The sequence below is a fragment of the Chelonoidis abingdonii genome, chromosome 10 (assembly GCF_003597395.2).
Source record: "Chelonoidis abingdonii isolate Lonesome George chromosome 10, CheloAbing_2.0, whole genome shotgun sequence".
NCBI lineage: Eukaryota > Metazoa > Chordata > Testudines > Testudinidae > Chelonoidis > Chelonoidis abingdonii.
In genome coordinates, this window is record NC_133778.1 from 14,206,823 (window position 1) to 14,225,832 (window position 19,010).

The window sequence follows — 19,010 nt, forward strand, 5'->3', positions numbered from 1 at the left end:
TAAGTGAATCCCATGTTCCATAGAATCTCTCATTGGGCATCAGTACTCTTCATGCTCTAATAAGAATATAGCATTAGGATCTATTATCACCACCTGACCCGGACAGTGATAGTGATGATGAAATGCTAAGGAAATTACTGAACTAATAAATAGAACTCTATAATAGTGGGGGATTTCATCTCCTCATATTTACTGGGAACATGTCACCTCAGGTCGAATGTAAAGACAAAATTTCTTCATACTTTAAATGACTGCTTCTTGGAGCAGCTGGTACGGGAACCCACAAGGCAACTCTAGATTTAGTCCTGAGGGAATGCAGGGCTGGTCCAAGAGGTAATAATAACAGGACTGCTTGAATAGATGACCATAATATAATAACATTTAACATCCCTGTGGTGGGAGAACATCTCAACAGCCCAACATTGTGACATTTATTTCAAAAGGGGAAACTATGCAAAATGAGGGGTTATTTAACGAAATTAAAAGGTACAGTGAGTAAAGTGAAATTTCTCGCAAGCTGCATGGGCGATTTTTAAAGACGCCATATAGTGCCCAACTTAAATGTATACCCCAAATTAGAACACAGTAAAGAACTAAAAAGAGCCACCATGGCTTAACAACCATGTAAAAAGAGCAGTGAGAGATAAACAGACTTCCTTTAAAAAGTGGAAGTCAATCCTGCAAGGTAAATAGAAAGGAGCATTAACACTGCTGTGACAAAGTTCTCCTCTACCTTGGTGGGTCCTGCGCTTTTGGCGGATTTGCTACCTCAGCGATCTTCCCCTTTGGTGGAACCACAGTCTGGGTCAACTCCTCCTGTGTCTAATCAGGAGTTGGTTGGTTTGGGGGGAACCCGGGCCTGCCCTCTACTACGGGTACTAGCCAGGACCCTGTGGATTGCAGCCATCTTTAGTGTTTCCTGTAACAGCTGCATGACAGCTACAACTCCCTGGCTACTTCCCCAGGGCCTCCTCCAAAACACCTTCTTTATCTTCACCACAGGACCTTCCTCTTGGTGTCTGATAATGCTTGTAGTCCTCAGTCTCCAGTAGCACTCCTCTCACTCTCAGCTACTTGTGCCTTGCTCCCAGCTCTCACATGCACACTTCACTGTCTGACTGGAGGCTTTTAACTAATTCCATCCAGCCCTTGATTGGCTTCAGGCATCCCAATCAATGTAGCTATCTCCACTGCCTTCTAGAAACGCCTTAATTGCGCCTAGGTGTCTTGATTACCTGAGCAACTGCCATTTGGTTACCATGGTACCAGGGATTTGTTTGCCTGGGGCTAACATATCTGTTCCTCACTACTTTACTGTAGCCATCTGGCCTTGCCCCATCACACTGCCAATAGTGTAAAAATGTAATAAGAAAATCCAAAGAGGAGTTTGAGAACAGCTAGCCAAAACTCTCAAAACAAAATGTTTTACTACCTCCGAAGCAGAAAGTCTGCTAAACATCCAGCGGGCCCCTCAATGATAGAGATAGAAAGGAGCGCTTAAGCAACAAAGTCATTGCAGAGAACTAACACAATTCTTTGCTTCAGTCTTCACCGCTGAGGATGTTAGAGAGATTCCCAAACCCAGCCTGTTTTTGTAGGTGACAATCTGGGAACTGTCAGATTGAAGTGTCACTAGATGAGGTTTTGGAATTAATTGATAAACTTAACTTAACAAGTACCCAGGACCAGTGGCATTCACCCAGAGTTCTGAAGAACTCAAATGTGAAATTTCGGAACTATTAAACAGGTTTTGTAACCTGTCCTTTAAACTGTTTCTGTACCCAACAACTGAAGATAGCTAATGTAACGTCATATTTTAAAGGGCTCTGAGGTGAGCCCGGCTATTATAAACTGGTAAGTCTAACTCGGTACCAGGCAAGTTAGTTGAAACATGTAAAGAATAAAATTGTTAGGCACACAGAGGACATAAATGTTGGCAAAAGTCAACACGGTTCTCTAAAGGGAAATTGTGTCTTACTAATTTATTAGAGTTCTTTGAAGGGTGTCAACAACACTGTGGACAAGGGGGATCCATTGGACATAGTGTACTTAGATTTCCAGAAGCCTTGACAGGCCTCACAAAAGGTTCTTATGTAAATTAAGCTGTCATGAGATAAAAGGAAGTCCTTTCATGGATTGAGAACTGGTTAAAGACAGCGAACAAAGGTTGGATTAATGGTAAATTCTCAGAATGGAAAGGGTAACTAGTGGTGTTCCCAAGGGTCGTCCTAGGACCAATCTTATTTCAACTTGTTCATAAATGATCTGGAAAAAGGGATAAAAGTGAGGTGGCAAAGTTTGCAGATGATACTAACTGCTTAAGATATTTAAGACCAAGCAGGCTGTAGAATAACTTAAAAAAGATCTCACAAAACTAAGCGATTGAACAAAAAATGGCAAATAAATATAATGTGGATAAATGTAAAGTAATACATATTTTGAAAAAAAACCCAACTATCATACAACATGATGGGCTAATTTAGCTACAATAAATCAGGAAAGATCTTTGGCGTCATCAAGGATAGTTCTCTGAAGATGTCCTGCCTGTGCAGAGGCGGTCAAAAGCACACAGGATGTTAGGAATCTTAAACAGGGGACAGAGAATAAGACGAGATATATTATTGCTCTTACATAAATTCATGGTACGCCCACATCTTGAATACTGCGTACAGATGTGGTCGCTCATCTCAAAAAGATATACTGGCACTAGCAAAGGTTCGGAAAAGGGCAACTAAAATTATTAGGGTTTGAGAGGGTCCCATATGGGAGAGATTAAGAGGCTAGGACTTTTCAGCTTGGAAAGAGGAGACTAAGGGGGGGATATGATAGTATATAAAAATTATTAGTGATGTGGAGAAAGTAGATAAGGAAAGTATTTACTTATTCCCATACTACAAGAACTAGGGTCACCAATGAAATTAATAGGCAGCAGGTTTAAAACACATAAAAGGAAGTTGTTCTTCATGCAGCACACAGTAACTTGCGGTACTCCTTGGGAGAAGGTTGTGAAGGCTAGGACTATAGCAGCGTTTAAAAGAGAACTGATAATTACATGGAGGTTAAGTCCATTAATGGCTATTAGCCAGGATGGGTAAGGAATGGTGACCCTAGCCTCTGTTTGTCAGAGGATGGAGATGGATAGCAGGAGAGAGATCACTTGATTATTGCCTGTTAGGTTCACTCCCTCTGGGGCACCTGGCATTGGCCACTGTCGGTAGACCACATACTGGGCTAGATGGAATTTTGATCTGAGCCGGTACGGCTGTTCTTATGTTCTTAGTAAACTTATCTGAGCATGCAAGTTGCATTTGAGGGCTGTTCTGTAAGAAGTGCAGCCAACTTATACATTTCAGAAGGGGTTGCTTGTTGTTTCTCCAGAAAGCACATCAGAGACCCACTCCTGCGTGGCAGACATTATTAATGTGGGAGTCTGGGACTGGACTTGTGGGTTTGCTCAGATCATTCCTGAAGTTTAAATGACAAAAGAGAAAATGGACATTCAGATCCATTTTTCATAACAGTGTTGCCATAGGAGCTGAAGTCTATTCTCATGCAGAGCAGCGCACATTTTAAGCCTAAGGAATTTATGGCTCAGTCAGAAGAGAGTAAAGTGTTTCCTTGCATTTGTTCTGTGCATTTTTCATTTGTGCCTGTGAACTTGGCTACATCTTCCCAGAGAAATACATGGTATTTGTTCCTCATGCTATTACCCTTCAGGATCCCTCCTGGTAGTTTCGAATTACACTAGTAAATATGTTTCTATGAGTCTCTGCATCCCCTTTCTAATTAAAACATCTTCTCGCAGCCTTATCAAAGCTGAGACATTAGCATTCCGGGCCAGCTAGCTCTGATTTCTAACAATTCCCTGCATACCCAGGGAATAAACGTCTAAAAAGTCAGAGAGAGAGAGAGGTTGTCTCTCTTAAGGCCCCAAATTAAATCTATTTGAGCAAGTCTCCTCTAAGCCTCTCCTATCCTTGTTGGCCATCATACTATTTTTACAAAGCTGACGCTGCACGCTAGACTTTTGGCTTCAGGGAGAAAGTGATCAAGATGAAAGAATTACTTACTCCACTTCTACCAACCTAGTGAATCATTCATGATCCTCACCTGAATCAGAGCCAGCTGTATCTGTCATGTCCTGGATATAAGCCATGTGCTTTATAACATTTACCAATGATCATTCAAAATCTTCTGTTAAAACCCCTAAAAATGTGTACCATGTGTACTGAGAAATAGAGGAGAAGAAAACAGAATTTATTGTTTCTAGTTAAAGACTGTCTAACTCAAGTGCCATTGTTTTAAATGAAAGCCATTTAACCTTTCTTAGGAGCACAGAGTGGCTTTGTTTGCTAAGTGTCAATGCCATATCCTAGTTATCAGATACTAGTTTCATTCTGGTTCCTATTGCTAGCTTATTTCAGATTCTTGGTGCAGTTAACAGGCACTAATGCTGAACAAGGGAAAGTGTAATCATGCTTTTGATGTCACACCAGAAATGTTATGGTTTTTTGCTGCATCAGATCATATTTTATTTCTTTACTAGAAACAGCCTTATAAATCCGTATTATCATAGTTTACAGATTACATTGTACAGCTTATTGACACTGCCTATCTATAACATGTATTGAGCTTGATTTTTATGCCCATACTTACCATAAGTAGAATCTTACTCCTCTAGTACCCTAGCTTTCATTGGAACTGTGTGTGTAGAAAGGTGCTAGTCAATGTCAGTGTATCAGAAATTGGGCCCTCAGTTAAGTTATTTAAATCCTACAAGGAGTTTATGTTGCAATAGGCTCAGCATAAAATGCCAGTGGACTGTTTAGGTATGTCATAAACAGATAGTTAAGGGTTAATGTCTCTTTTACCTGTAAAGGGTTAAGCAGCTCAGTGAACCTGGCTGACACCTGACCAGAGGACCAATGTGGGGACAAGATACTTTCAAATCTTTGTTTGTGCTGTTTGTTTTGTTGTTTGTTCGCTCTTGGGGCTAAGAGGGGCCAGACGTGCAACCAGGTCTTTCTCCAATATTTCTGAAACAGTCTCTCATGTTCAAAATAGTAAGTACTAGCTAGAAAAAGTGGATTAGTCTTATGTTTGTTTTCTTAACTTTGGCAAATGTGTTTTTGCTGGTAAGAATTTTTACCTCTGTTTGCTGTAACTTGTATCTGCATGGGGGAGGGAGTCCTCTTAGTCTATATAAGCTGAAGACCTGTAAACATTTTCCATCCTGGTTTTCAGAGATAATTTTTACTTTTTCTTTCTTTAATTAAAAGCTTTCTTTTTTAAGAACCTGATTGATTTCCCTTGTTTAAGACCCAAGGGGTTGGGTCAAACTCACCAGGGGACTGGTGTGGGAAAGGAGGTGGGGGAAGGTTAATTCCTCTCTGTTTTAAGATCCAAGGAGTTTGGATCAGTATAGCCTCTCAGGGTATCCCAGGGAGGGGAAAGTCTGGGAGGGGGAAGGAGGGGAAATGGTTTATTTCTCCTTGTTTTAAGACCCAAGGGGTTTGGGTCCTAAGTCCCCCAGGGAAGGTTTTGGGGGGACAGGTAGTGTACCAGACACTGGAATTTCTGGTTGGTGGCAGCGCTATCAGATCTAAGCTAGGAATTAAGCTTAGAAGGGTACATGCAGGTCCCCACTCTTTGGACACTAAAGTTCAAAGTGGGAAAAATACCTTGACAAGGTACAAGCAATTTAATAATAACAAAGGGTCTGATCCAAAGCTCACTGAAGTGGTCCCATTACACCTTACAAGTGATTGGGCTAAATACAGGAGTAATGGGTGACATTCTATGATTTGTATCATATTAGATCTCTAATACTCCCATCTGGCCTTCAAATCCATGAACCCCTAAATTCCACAAAGCTCAAAGCTAATGCAGTAAACACCAGGCCAGTGTAAGTCAATTTCTAGCCAGTAACAGAGAATTATCCACTACATTTTGTAGAAAGAACAGGAGTACTTGTCGCACCTTAGAGACTTGCGGATACAGACTAACATGACTGCTACTCTGAAACCTACATTTTGTAGCTCACTCCTATCTTAATGTTTACTTGGCACATCCCTATAATCTAGCCGAAGGGATTTTGGATATGTTTTTTAATTCCTCTGTAATATTTTTTCTACTGACCAGGGCGATACAAACCCCTGCGAAATCATTTCTGGCACAATCAATACCATTGCCTCTTGCCAGGCATATTTATAAGTGTGCTGGCTCAGCATATTTGAATAGTTATTCACTTATTCCCTTTGCTGGATAAGTGTATAAACTGTTAAAATGCTCCAGTAGTCATCCTCTACTGAGCTTGTAGTCTTCGTGCCCTCCACATCATACTGCAAACTGTAGTGTGTAAGGAACGTCTCAGTGTCAAATGGTAGGAAAGCTCCTGTACAAATAAGTAGTGGGGATTGGTCCTGCTTTGAGCAGGGGGTTGGCTAGATGACCTCCTGAAGTCCCTTCCAACCCTGATACTCTCTGATTCTATGTTCTGTATAAACTGCTCTGAACTATAAGAAGAAAAGAAACGAGACAAGCAAGGGCTGGTATAGCTAGATGCAGTCTATGAGAGCAAAACGAGTTCTACCTCCATAGCTGTCCCACCTTACATTAGTTAAGCCAACAGAAGCACTCTTCTGTTCATATATTTCATCCACACCAGAGGTTTCGTAGGCATAACTATATCAGTTGGGGATGGGGGAGCAATTTTTTCACTCTCCTAGCCAACATGGCGATGCCAGAAAAACGCTGTAGCTTCTACCATACCCCAGCAGAGTTAGGGTTACCAAGGAGGGTGGCATAAGAGGCATTCATTTTCAGAAGTCTACAAGACCCTGTTAAGAAGTAACCGAATGAAACTCCATGTGTTAGTTCACCCTGAAATTGCATTTCTCATTGCCTCAGTTAAGTGGGAGCTATTAAAAACAGCATGTCCAGCTCAGAGAAGTCCACCACAAGTTGTGATGGACAATTTAGTTTTTTACTACATTTGTTTTGCTTTCTCCTGGCCATTTTCCTGTCTCCACCTTGAATGGAGGATTTAGGATTTTTGTTTCGTTTTGTGTGTTGTATCTTATTCTTTACACAGGATGCTTCCGTTAATGTTAGGGCTGTCGAATAATTGCAATAGAATACCAATTGAAATTTATAATTTTTTTGGATGTTTTTCTACATTTCCAAATACCATATATACTCATTCATTAGCCCATTCATTTAAAAGCCAATCACCCAAGATGGTTAGGTAAAAATAGCAAAAACTGTACGACCCTTTCATAAGCCGAGTCTATATTTCAGGGGTCGGCAAACTTTGGCTCCTGGCCCGTTAGGGTAAGCCGCTGGCAGACCTGGAGATTTTGTTTACCTGGAGCGTTCACAAGCACAGAGCCCCTCAGCTCCCAGTGTCTGTGGTTTGCCGTTCCCAGTCAATTGGCTGGGAACGGCGAACCACAGCCGCAAGTTGCTGAGGGGCTCCAGGTAAATGAAACGACAATGTATTAGATATTTAATTCAATGATTCCATAGAGTTTAAAATAATCAGATTTTGGTGTAGACCCATTTATAAGCCGACCCCCACTCTTTGATGCATCACTTTTTTACCAAAAATATAAGGTATTTTGATTTCAGTTACAACACAGAATACAAAGTGTACACCGCTCCCTTTATATTATTATTTTATTACAAATACATATACATTAACTAATACATTACTCCAGAGGTGGCCAACCTGAGCCTCAGAAGGAGCCAGAATTTACCAGTGTACGTTGCCAAAGAGCCACAGTAATATGCCAGCAGCCCCCAAACAGCTCCCCCCCACTCCCAGTGCTTCCCATCTACCAGCTGCCTCACCGATCAGCACCCCTTCTCTCCCAATCAGCTGTTTTTGTGGCATGCAGGAGGCTCTGGGTGCGGGGGAGGAGCAAGGGCACGGCAGGCTCAGGGGAGGGGGTGGGAATGGGTGGAGTGGGGGCAGGGCCTGTGGCAGAGTCAGGACTTGAGCAGTGAGCACCTCCAGGCACATTGGAAAGTTGGCGCCTGTAGCTCCAGACCCGGATTCAGTGCCTATGCAAGGAGCCACAGGTTGGCCACCCCTGCATTACACAATCTGGCACAGGACCATTAAATCAGCCATGGATCAAATAAGCTGGGAAATCCCAGCCACACCATCCGCACTGACCACAGAAAGGCTGATGTTGGAGTCAATATTGTGACTTTGTACCCCTGAGATCCCTCTCTACATGGCATTGATCTTCCTGTGGCTGGATGAGGCAGCTTCAGGACAGTGATGCATGAGCAGAGCAGGGCAAAGCTGCCTTAAAGCAGGGCAGAACATGTACCTCTGTGTCTTGTGTTACAATCAAATGCTCTTCGTGTCCTTCACTTCCTTTGCTTACTCTTCACTTGCTACATTCAGTTATTTCACCGAACGTCACAGTGATACACTCAATTGAGGGGTCACAAGTGATGCTTTAAGAGTCAGGGCCGGCTCCAGGCCCCAGCGCGCCAAGCACGTGCTTGGGACGGCATGCCGCGGGGGGCGCTCTGCTGGTTGCCGGGAGGGCGGCAGGCAGCTCTGGTGGACCTCCCACAGGCGTGCCTGCGGAGGGTCTGCTGCTCCCACGGCTCCGGTGGAGCATCCACAGGCACGCCTGCATGACATCCACTGGAGCCGCGGGACCGGCGAGCGGCAGAGTGCTTGGGGCAGCGAAATGGCTAGAGCCGGCTCTGTTAAGTGTGTTAGATGGCCTTAACTTACATTATTCAAACTCAATGGTTCACTCTAAGTTGAGTTTCCAGAAACTTGCTGATTTCTGGGAAGGACCTTTCTGCATTCCTTGCCTTAAACTTACATCTTATCTCATTTTTGTTTGCTGTTGATTTCTGGGAAGGATTGTTCTGTGTAAGACACTTTCAGTCAGACTTAACCTCATACCTGTTCCGATTTCTTTGCAGTTACGTTGTAAAGGTGGGCAGCATTGGTCAGCCTTTAGGGCACAGGACTGGGAGTCAGGAGTTTTATTGTCAGCTATGACATAAACTTAAACTTTGGGCAAGTCACTTCACCTCTCTATGCCTCGGTGAAATTGGGATAATGGAACTGACCCACATTTGTAAAGCACTTTGGTATCTCTACATGAAAATGACCATTTAAAAAACACATTTTGTTTCAAATGCCAGTTAAGTGGCAGCAATGTACTTATGCAATACCCTGCAATTAAAACCCAGGCAATGAACAGTTAAGGGTATTGGAAATCTTACACTCATGGTTCTTCCCAATGGCAAATAAATGGATATTTCTGCACTATACATCAAAAGCACAACTGCCCCTCTAGTGTTCCCCTCAGCATGAGGTGAAAACCACTAACGGACTTCGGCACCAATTCAGCAATTCACTTAGCATTTAGCACTCGGGGCCTTTGTAAACCTGGGTCTGGGGGACCTGGGCTTGTGGAGCTGGTGTTTGCAAGCCTGTGTGTGGATGTCCACACAATATTGTAAACCTGGATCTACAACTGCTGAACTCAGGTCTCAGAGGATATGTCTACACTGCACTGTCAGCCCACGGTTAGTGGAACTTGAGTGAGCAGACCCGGGGTTTGTTAACCTAGGGCTTGAGTGTCTATACTCATTGGTACCCTAGGTTAGGAATTGTTGAATTCTGGGTCCCAGCCTGGGGCTCCAGTGTCTCGACTGCATTAAGCACCCATATCCCAGACTTCCTAGCACCCCAGACATATGGCCGCTCTTGCCCCTTGTTCATGGTGCAGTGTGGAAAAACGTGCCTGTCCACCAATCTTGACTATCCAGAGGGAAAATAAGGTTGGCCTGTGGGATTCTTTCGGTAGACTCCCAGAGCATGGTCCAATGGAGTTATGGCTACACTGCAAAGCAGAAGGGCCTGAACCCTAGGTCCTGGCTTGAGTTAAGCTCGGATCCTCCACCCTTGTGGGGTCCTGGGACCATGGGTTGAGCCCTGGATTAGCATGATTTGTGTGCAGATGGAATAGGGGTGGGATAGGCTTGAGTCTGAGTTTGAACCCTGGGCTTACACTGCACTGTAGACATACCCACAGCTGTGCTAACACTCCATACTGCACTACACAGACCTTCTGACTCGGTCTGCGGCTTGACCTGCAATCACACTGCAAAACTAATAGGATTTGGCGCAGATGCTCAGTGGGACTTGGGCTCTGACCCATCCCCCTTGCAGGATCCCAGGACCCAGGTCCTGAGTGCTCGCTGACCCAATTCAGACTCATTTGTGTCTGGATGGAAGTGGGGCTTGGGCTCAACCCTGAGTCAGAGCCTGGGCTCGGTGTGCTTTGTACATATGCTGCAGCATAACAGCTGTGCTCCCCTGTGCATCAAGCAGCCCAGAGATCCTGCTGAAGAGTGCGCCTCCACCTTGCTCCTAACCCAGATCTGTGCCCATAAGGCACAACTGAGCCCTTGGGTTTTAATATTAATGAGGAATTATCCTTTTAAGATCCGTTTTAAAAATCCAGGGATGATAGAAGGGTTAGCCAGGCTTTTTGTTCGTGAACTTTCATCTTGTCAAGCTAATGAGATTACAGCAAGCAATGGCTCAAAATGAAATAAAGCACAAAGTTAAAGCCATCAAAGACAGTTGCTTTGCTGTCAGACTATTCATTTTCTGCCATAATATTCTTAAAGCTGATTCTCAAAAGTCCATTTCTGTATAGCTGAAACACTTTTCTGTCAGATGCAATCATAAATGAGAGTCTGGCAGCAGCAACACTGTCCTCTCCTGTTTATAGTCCGAGAAGTGGCAAGGAACGGCAGCCTCAGACTCTGACAGTGCCAGCTAACAGCACAGCTTGGTGGATGTTTATACGGCCATGGTCAATTACATTTTAAATGGGTTGATGTTACATTGATAGAGTGCACTCCTGCCCAAGTCTCAGTTCTTTTCACCCATTAAAAAAAATAATAATCTGCATAGAGAGACAAAATCATTGTGCGCTTGCTACATGCGGCCATGGGAATGTACCAAAGCAGCGGGCCCAAAGTAAATGCATTAAATTTGGCAAGTTCACTTTGTCAGGGAAAGAATAAACATCAAATTACAGGGTAGGCATAATCTAGTTTTCCATTAGTTGCATAAACAACCCTCATGCATCAGTAAGGGCTAAATCCCAATAAAGTCCATGAGAATTTTGCTATTGATATATATAATGTTCGTCCATTGTCAATGAAGACCTCAACAACTCATTCGTTCAATGGCCGGACTCTGTGCGTCCGAAGATGACTGATCAGTCCGATTCGAGCGTAGAACATCCTGTCACATGTCGGGCAGACATGTGATGGCACTGTCGATGATGTGCGGGCAGCTCTGGACTTGCGCAGCTCACGCTTTCTTTCAGCCTCAGCAGTACGCCTCGCCTCAGAGGTATTACTGCCTGTGTGAATGAGGCTGCGCCATGCTGGATGGTTCAGTGCGAGGGTTTCCCATGTGGCAGTGTTGATCTCGAGGGACTTCAGAGAGGTCTTCAGCGTGTCCTTGAAAGGCTTCTTTTGTCCTCCATGGGAGCGCTTTCCCTGGGTGAGTTCTCCGTAGAAGAGTTGTTTAGGAATGCGCTCGTCTGACATTCTCACAACATGTCCGGCCCATCTGGTCTGGGCTCTCATCAGCAGAGCTGACGGCAGACTGGCTCTGGTAAGGACTTCAGAATCGGGCACTTTGTTCTGCCATCTGATTTTTAGAAGCTTTCGCAGACAGGAAATGTGGAAGTGATTGAGCCTTCGTGCATGACTCCGATAAACAGTCCACGTCTCGCAGGCGTACAGCAGAGTTGGAAGCACCACTGCTTGGTAGACCTTCAGCTTCATTGGTAGGCTGATCCCTCCCTGGAGCGCTATCGGCCAAATGCAGAGCTGGCTTTAGCAATTCGGCAGTTTACTTCATAATCGATTGGCACTGCTCAGGAAAGGGTACTGCCCAGGTACGTGAAGTGGTCTCTGTCCATTTACAGTGATGGACGGTTCTGAGTACGGAGCATGGGGAACTGGCTGGTGCATGACCTCAGTCTTCTTGGTGTTAATGGTGAGACCAAAGTTGTTGCATGCAGATGAAAACTTGTCCACACTGGCTTGCATTTCTGGCTCTGTACTAGCATTCAGAGCACAATCATCAGCAAAGAGAAAGTCTTGAAGTACAGTTTCCTTCACCTTGGTGATGGCACGCAGTCACCTCAGATTGAATAGTTTCCCACTGGTTCTGTACTTCAGGCCTACTCCTTCAGTGCAGTGTTGAAAGGCATCAGTCAGAGTGGCAGAGAATATCATGCTGAACAAAGTGGGTGCTAAAACACACCCTTGTTTGACGCCATTGGTGACTGGGAAAACCTCAGATGTTTCACTGTCATCCAGGACACGAGCCATCATACCATGACGAAACTGATGTACCATTCGTATGAATCTGTCTGGACAGCCGAATTTTGACATGATCCTCCACAGGTCCTGGCAACTGACAGAGTCGAAAGCTTTTGTGAGGTCCACAAAGGTTGTGAAGAGTTCACGATTCTGCTCTTGACATTTCTCCTGTAGCTGATGAGCAGCAAAGATCATGTCAATAGTCCCATGTCCCTTGTGGAAGCCGCACTGTGATTCTGGCAGTAAGCCCTGCTCCAGGTGAGTGATCAATCGGTTCAACAGCACCCGTGCAAGAACTTTCCCCGCTGTAGAGAGTAGCGAGATTCCATGGTGATTGTCACATACCTGGTGATTGCCCTTCCTCTTATAGAGGTGCACGATGGATGCGTCTCTAAATTCCTGAGGAATGGATCCCTGCTTCCAGAAGGACTGAAACAGCTCAATGAATTTCCATAGCAGCACGGGACCACTGACTTTGTACACCTCTGCTGGTATGGCGTCTGACCCTGGGGCTTTGCCATTCGACAGTTGGTTAATGGCTTTCTTCACTTCGTCTTCTTCTGGTGAAGCATTGACTGCAACCTGAGGCATCTTGTCAATGGCCTCATCATTGATGACTGAGGGGCAGTTGAGAACTGCTTCAAAATGTTCAGCCCATCTCTGGAGAATCTGCATCTTTTCTGTAAGGAGCACAGTGCCATCAGAGGGAGGGAAAGCTCCTAACAGATGTGTGACATACCCCCCGTGCCCTCCTGAGACTTATAGAACTGCTTAGAGTGTTCTGTTGCTTACACTGTTTTCTCTGCTTTGGCGTCCGGCCACAGTCCGCATTTTGTTGCAGTCGTTCAGTACTGTTCTGCGGCATTGATAAATGCACCCAGCTCCTCACTATGCTTCAAGTAGCTGTCCGATTGCGCAAGCGGCTACCCAGACCGTCTCGATCGGCGCCTAACCAGGTGAGGAGTAGCCGGAAGTCTGGTCTGAGACCCTTGGCGGTTATGCCTGCTACCCGTTGCTGCGAAGGCCTGGATCTGGCTGACTGAGGAACTGGTTCAGGTCACGGAAGCAGGTGACGCAAGCGTTGTGGAAGGCTCAAGAGCACGACAAGACACTAGGCGTCCGGTCTATCCATTGCACTCTGCCCTATCTCAGCTGGTTCTCGACTTTGTCCTTGCCACTGTACAGATAGAACTGGGAAGGAGAGTGGGCTGACGTCTCACTCTCCCTCCACTTTATCTATTCTACGCGCAAGTCTCGACATCACATCATATCCTTATCAAGTTCCTGCAGGCGATGGCCGCTGAGACGACGAAGCAGCAGGTGTGGATACACTGGGAGTGTAGCCGCGGACCTGACACAGGTAGGCTTCAGGTATATAATGGGTGTTTCCTCACTGACCGAGCACGTGAGCTCGGTGTTTCATTGAAGACTGAGCCAAGCTCGTATTCAGTGATTGCCTGCTGCATTTTCGTAGATGGGGGGGGGCTAGAAAGGTGCCCTAAACATTGTCTGCTTCCTTTACTCTGGCAGCATACGCGGCTGGCCGGGTGTCCCATAAAAGCCGATCGAACAAAACAAACTTAGTGACCCATTGGCACATGGAATGGTACGCACGCTAAATGGACAGTCACGGCAGACAGATCTGAAGAGAAACCGACTTGTACGCCCGGAAGCTCGCCGCTACAACACTTGAATAATGCAGCCCTAGGACTAACTCTCCATTGCTAATGAAGGACACTGTCTGGCACGGAGGCTATACATTAGTGGCCGCAGCAGTGATGAGCGTCGTGAATCTGGAGTTGGCTTCACCATCAAGAATCATCTTGTTTGGAAACTTGCCAGTCCCCCCAAGGGTGTGAATGATCGTCTCATGACAATGCAGCTTCCGCTTCAAAAAGGAAAACAAGCTACTTTGGTCAGCGCATTCACTCCCACAATGACCAACCCAGAGGATGTGAAGGATAAATTCTATGAAGAACTAGATGCTCTGCTATCATCAGTGCACCGCACAGACAAGCTGATCCTGCTTGGCGATTTTAATGCAAGAGTCGGATGCAATGCCGCAGCCTGGGAAGGAGTTATCGGGAGAAATGAAGTGGGAAAGTGTAACAGCAATAGTCTGTTACTGCTGAAAACTTGTGCAGCACATGACCTTCTGATCACCAATACGGTCTTCCGCATCCCTACCCATAATAGGACTTTGTGGATGCATCCCCATTCCAAGCACTGGCATCTGATCGACTATGTCACCATCAGGAGAAGGGACAGACAAGATGTCAGGGTTACAAAAGCTATGTGCGGCGCTGACTGTTGGATGGATCACAGGCTCATAGTATCTAAAATGAAGCTCCGTATCATGCCGAAGAGATGACCACAAGGCTGTAAGGCTCTCAAAAGGATCAATGTGTCGAAGCTGAAGAACAGCTGCATCACTGAAAATCTAGCAGAAGACCTAGAGAATGAGCTTGCTGATCTTCATATTGAGGATGACGCTGAGAAAGACTGGGATCGATTCTGCAACACTGTCCATACAGCTGCATCGAAGGTATTGGGGCCCTCCGCACGCAGGCAGCAAGACTGGTTTGACGAAAATGATGCAGAAATCCAGGCCTTACTTGCTGAGAAGCACCGCCTGCATCTTGCATATCAGAATGATCCATCCTCAGTGGCAAAGAAGACCGCCTTTATCAACGCTCGCAGAACAGTATATATATATACACACACACACATATATATATGCTATTTAGCAAGACTTAATTAGCCATTACATATCATATAAAGTTCTTACCATACCCAACTGGAGTTTAATTGGTGAAGTGACAAGTATCATAGGAAACATTCAGATGACCTGGGTGAGGTTTGTACATGGCTACATTATCTGAGCACCTCACAATCTTTAATATATTTATACGCAACACCCCTGTGAGGTAAGGAAGTGCGATTATTCCCATTTTAGAGATAGGGTACTGAGATGTTAAGTGACTGCCCATGCTCACGCAGGAAGTCTATGGTATACCAGGGAAGCGAACCTAGGTCTCTCAAGTCCCAAATTAGACCCCTAACCATGGAACCATCCTTTCTCTCAATTAAACAGCCACTTCCACTCAGTGGGCCTGATTCTGATCTCACTCTGACGTAATGCCAGTGACTTCAACAGCATTATTCCTGCTTTACATCATTGTAACTGAGATCAGAATAAGGTCCTGTGATTTAGATATAATCACCACTGGAAGGCAGCCAGATGTCATAAAAATCAACGTACTTTCTTGAAGCAAAATGTAGCTGAAGAGTCTAAGATTAGTCTATGTAAAAATATGGAAAGACCTGTATCCCAAAGGGAAGATCCTCAGCTCATGTAACTTGTCATACCTCCAGTGACTTCAGCGTGGCTAAGCACCTGAGATGTCAGAGGACAGTGGAATACAACATACAGCAATTCTGTGGAGAAAGTACAATACAGAAGACTTGCAAAAATTCAGCTTCCCCACTTGCTTGGAGCAAATTCTTTCTTTGTGAGTCAGTTAATAGCTTTCTCCCTGTTCAAAGCTATTACCATTCTGGTAAAGGCAAGAGTAGATTTTTGTGCCTGGACTGGTTAATTTTCATGATTATTTTGCAAGCCATCTGGTTTTATCACTGAGGTATCTGTGCATTCATTGTACCGCAGTGAGGCCAGCAATGAATGAATGTACGAAGTTACAAGATTCTAGCTCAAAGGGAGCACAGAAATTGTGTCAGCGAGTCAGTCACCTGTAAGAAGCTTCTGGTTATGTGAGATGATAGCAACAAAAAAAAAAAAGAGGAGAGAGAGCGAGAGAGAAGATATTTTTAAAAAAGTGCTGCTTTGTTCCTGAAACGGAAAATAGGCAAAGGATAACCACTAAAGTATTCACTTTGGATGTGTGTGTGTCCAACACACACACACTATGTTAAACCCCATCTCCCAAAAATAAATCCAAATTGCAAGCATAAAGCCAATTCCTGTAACTCTAGGGATTTTTGACATCACTTGTCATGTCCAGCATGTAATGAAATCAATGCTATAATCCAATACCCATAAAATCCTTTCAAATGCCGTACATCAGGAGAGGTTCTGGTTTCCAAACAACTTTTGCATTTGGTTCGTGAAATGATTGCGTTAGAAATACATTTAGAGCTAATAGACAGGCCTTTGCCACTAATGAATTTTGTTAGCGGACAGATTTTAATAGGGCCAGTAAGGAAAATAAAGTTTGCTAATATCATCCATCCTACATAATATTTCACTGCCGGGAGGAAACTAGCACAAAAATGACAAAAACCTACTCATTTCATTACACACATTTTATATTTTCACTTTTCATCTCACTCTCAGAAGTATATGAATTTTCTGCACAGAGAGATCAGATTAGAACAGCCTACCATTTTTACAGCACCCGTATAATAACTTTGCCATGGCCCCAGAAGGAATGCAGAATGTCTGATGGACCCTTTAAATTTTTTAAAGAACATTTTAAAATGGTTCCTTGTTCTAAAAATGGAACTGAAATATTCCCTCCATTTAAAGATACCCTCGCCATATTCTCCAGGACATTTGGGTTCTTGTTGCCATATTATGAATTTGGACTATTAGACAGGTGAAGTCAGCTGTGAAACTTGCAAATGAATTCTGAACAGCCATTGTGAGGTGCTGAGTACCTCTGGAGGGTGCTGAAGTTCTACAATCCAGCTGAGTCAGTGGGAATTCAGATCCTTACAGGATTTAGGCCTAGATGAGCGTTCCTTAGAGATTCAGAAGGCTCTTCTCTGCCCTCACGGTCCTGACCACCACCATCACTGACGCCTGAATGTGGGGATTTTAGTTTGGGTCATTCCTGAGATATCAGTCAGCTATAGAGCTGGACTCTAAACAACCTGAACATTTGGATCTGTGGCCTTGGTTCAGGCCCAAGAAGTAAAACCACAAATCTCTTCAGTTATAAAAACAATTTTCTGCTAGACACAGCCAGGTTTCAGCATCAGAGGTGCTGTACACCACAGTGACAATGCTGTTGTGCTGAGTTTTGTTTTGTTTTGTTTTTTTTGACAATTAGCTGGTTTCTAGAGATAATGAAGTTATCTTCAATAAACTAAAAAGCTCTATAGCTTCTAAGCAAGGCCACAATGTGGCATGCAACAGTCACCTACTGTTCCTTGGCCAATCAATCAACAGTATATGGCTCCATGCCAATACTTACTGTTCAGTTTCTACAGCCTGGCTTCTGGGAGTTTCACTCACCAGACTCCCAGCACATAAACATACCGCCTGAAGACTTACACAGATTGTCAACGCAGCTAATTGTTAGGAGGAGCGGCAGCTTTATTAAGCGAGCAGGTCTCACAATAAAATCCTCACACCCATTAGCATGAGTCACAAAAACCCTGTGTGGAATCAAAAGCTAGAGACGAACCGTGAACTGTGTTCAAACCACTAGCTGTTGTCAATCTGTCTCCACATGGGGAAAAAAATCTGCTAAGTACCAAAATAATCAACTTTTTCCCTCCTAGTGCAGTGCAAATAGCAGACATCAAAGCAGCCTTCTTTGTAAAACAAAATAAAGACATTCTTTGAAATCTCAACTATTCCAGGTTTCTCTTTTATGGCCAGCTGCATTCAAACTCTACTTCAGGAAACAGAACGACCATCTAGTTACTGAAAACTGTGCTAACAATGAGAAATGACATCTGTCTGTTACAGCTATCCCCCTATTCCATTTTGTTTCTTACAGCTGTCCCCATATTCCATTTTGTTCTTGTTCTCCTGTGGCCGCCCCTCCCTGGCTGTTAAGTTGTTTACTAGGGCCACTGCCCTTCTCAAAGGGAGGGCCTCTTAAGTTGTTTACCAAGAGCCACTGTCCTTCTCAAAGGGATGGCCACTTGTGCTGCGTGCTAAGTGGGACCACTGCCCTGTTCAAAGGGTTAGTCCTGTTATCACCTTGTTAAACCTGGGCTTGGTGTAGGGTAGGCAATGTCCAGAGCTGCAAGACCTAATGTGTTTTTAAGATCCTGGGCATGAGTCATAGGCCTCATGTGCTTTTGACTCACCTATTGCACAGGACTCTGCCCAGGCATGTCTCTGTGCTCACCTGCAGTTTTTCCCTGTGCCTCCTCCCCTGTGACAGAGGGGGCCTATCAGGGTTACTGGCAGGAAACTGTAACTTCCCCATAGCATAAGGTGCACCATAGGTTTTGTTTTTTTAGTTTAATAAGTCATAGTTTGTTAAGATTGTAGAGGTTGTAAGTTTCACCTGCCTTGTTATAGTTTGCTGTTTTGTTGCTCCGTATAGTTGCTTGTTATAGTTTTGCTTAGAATTGTGATATTTGTTGTTTGGCCTAGTCGTTGGTTAAGATAGATAAGGTTTTTGCTGCTTAAATTCGTCTTCCCACTGTCCCGATCTCTCCCTGAACTTTCCCGTGTCTGTTTTTCTCCCGCTCCAATCTCCCCCTCTGTGTGCTTCTCCGTGTCTCCCTGTTATAACCCTTTGCTGCTTTTTCCCCCGCATCTGCACTCTCTCCGAACTTCCCAACTCCTTGCTGCTCCCCCCCCCGCGTCTGCATCACCCTCCGAACTTCCCAAACCCCTTGCTGCTTCTCCC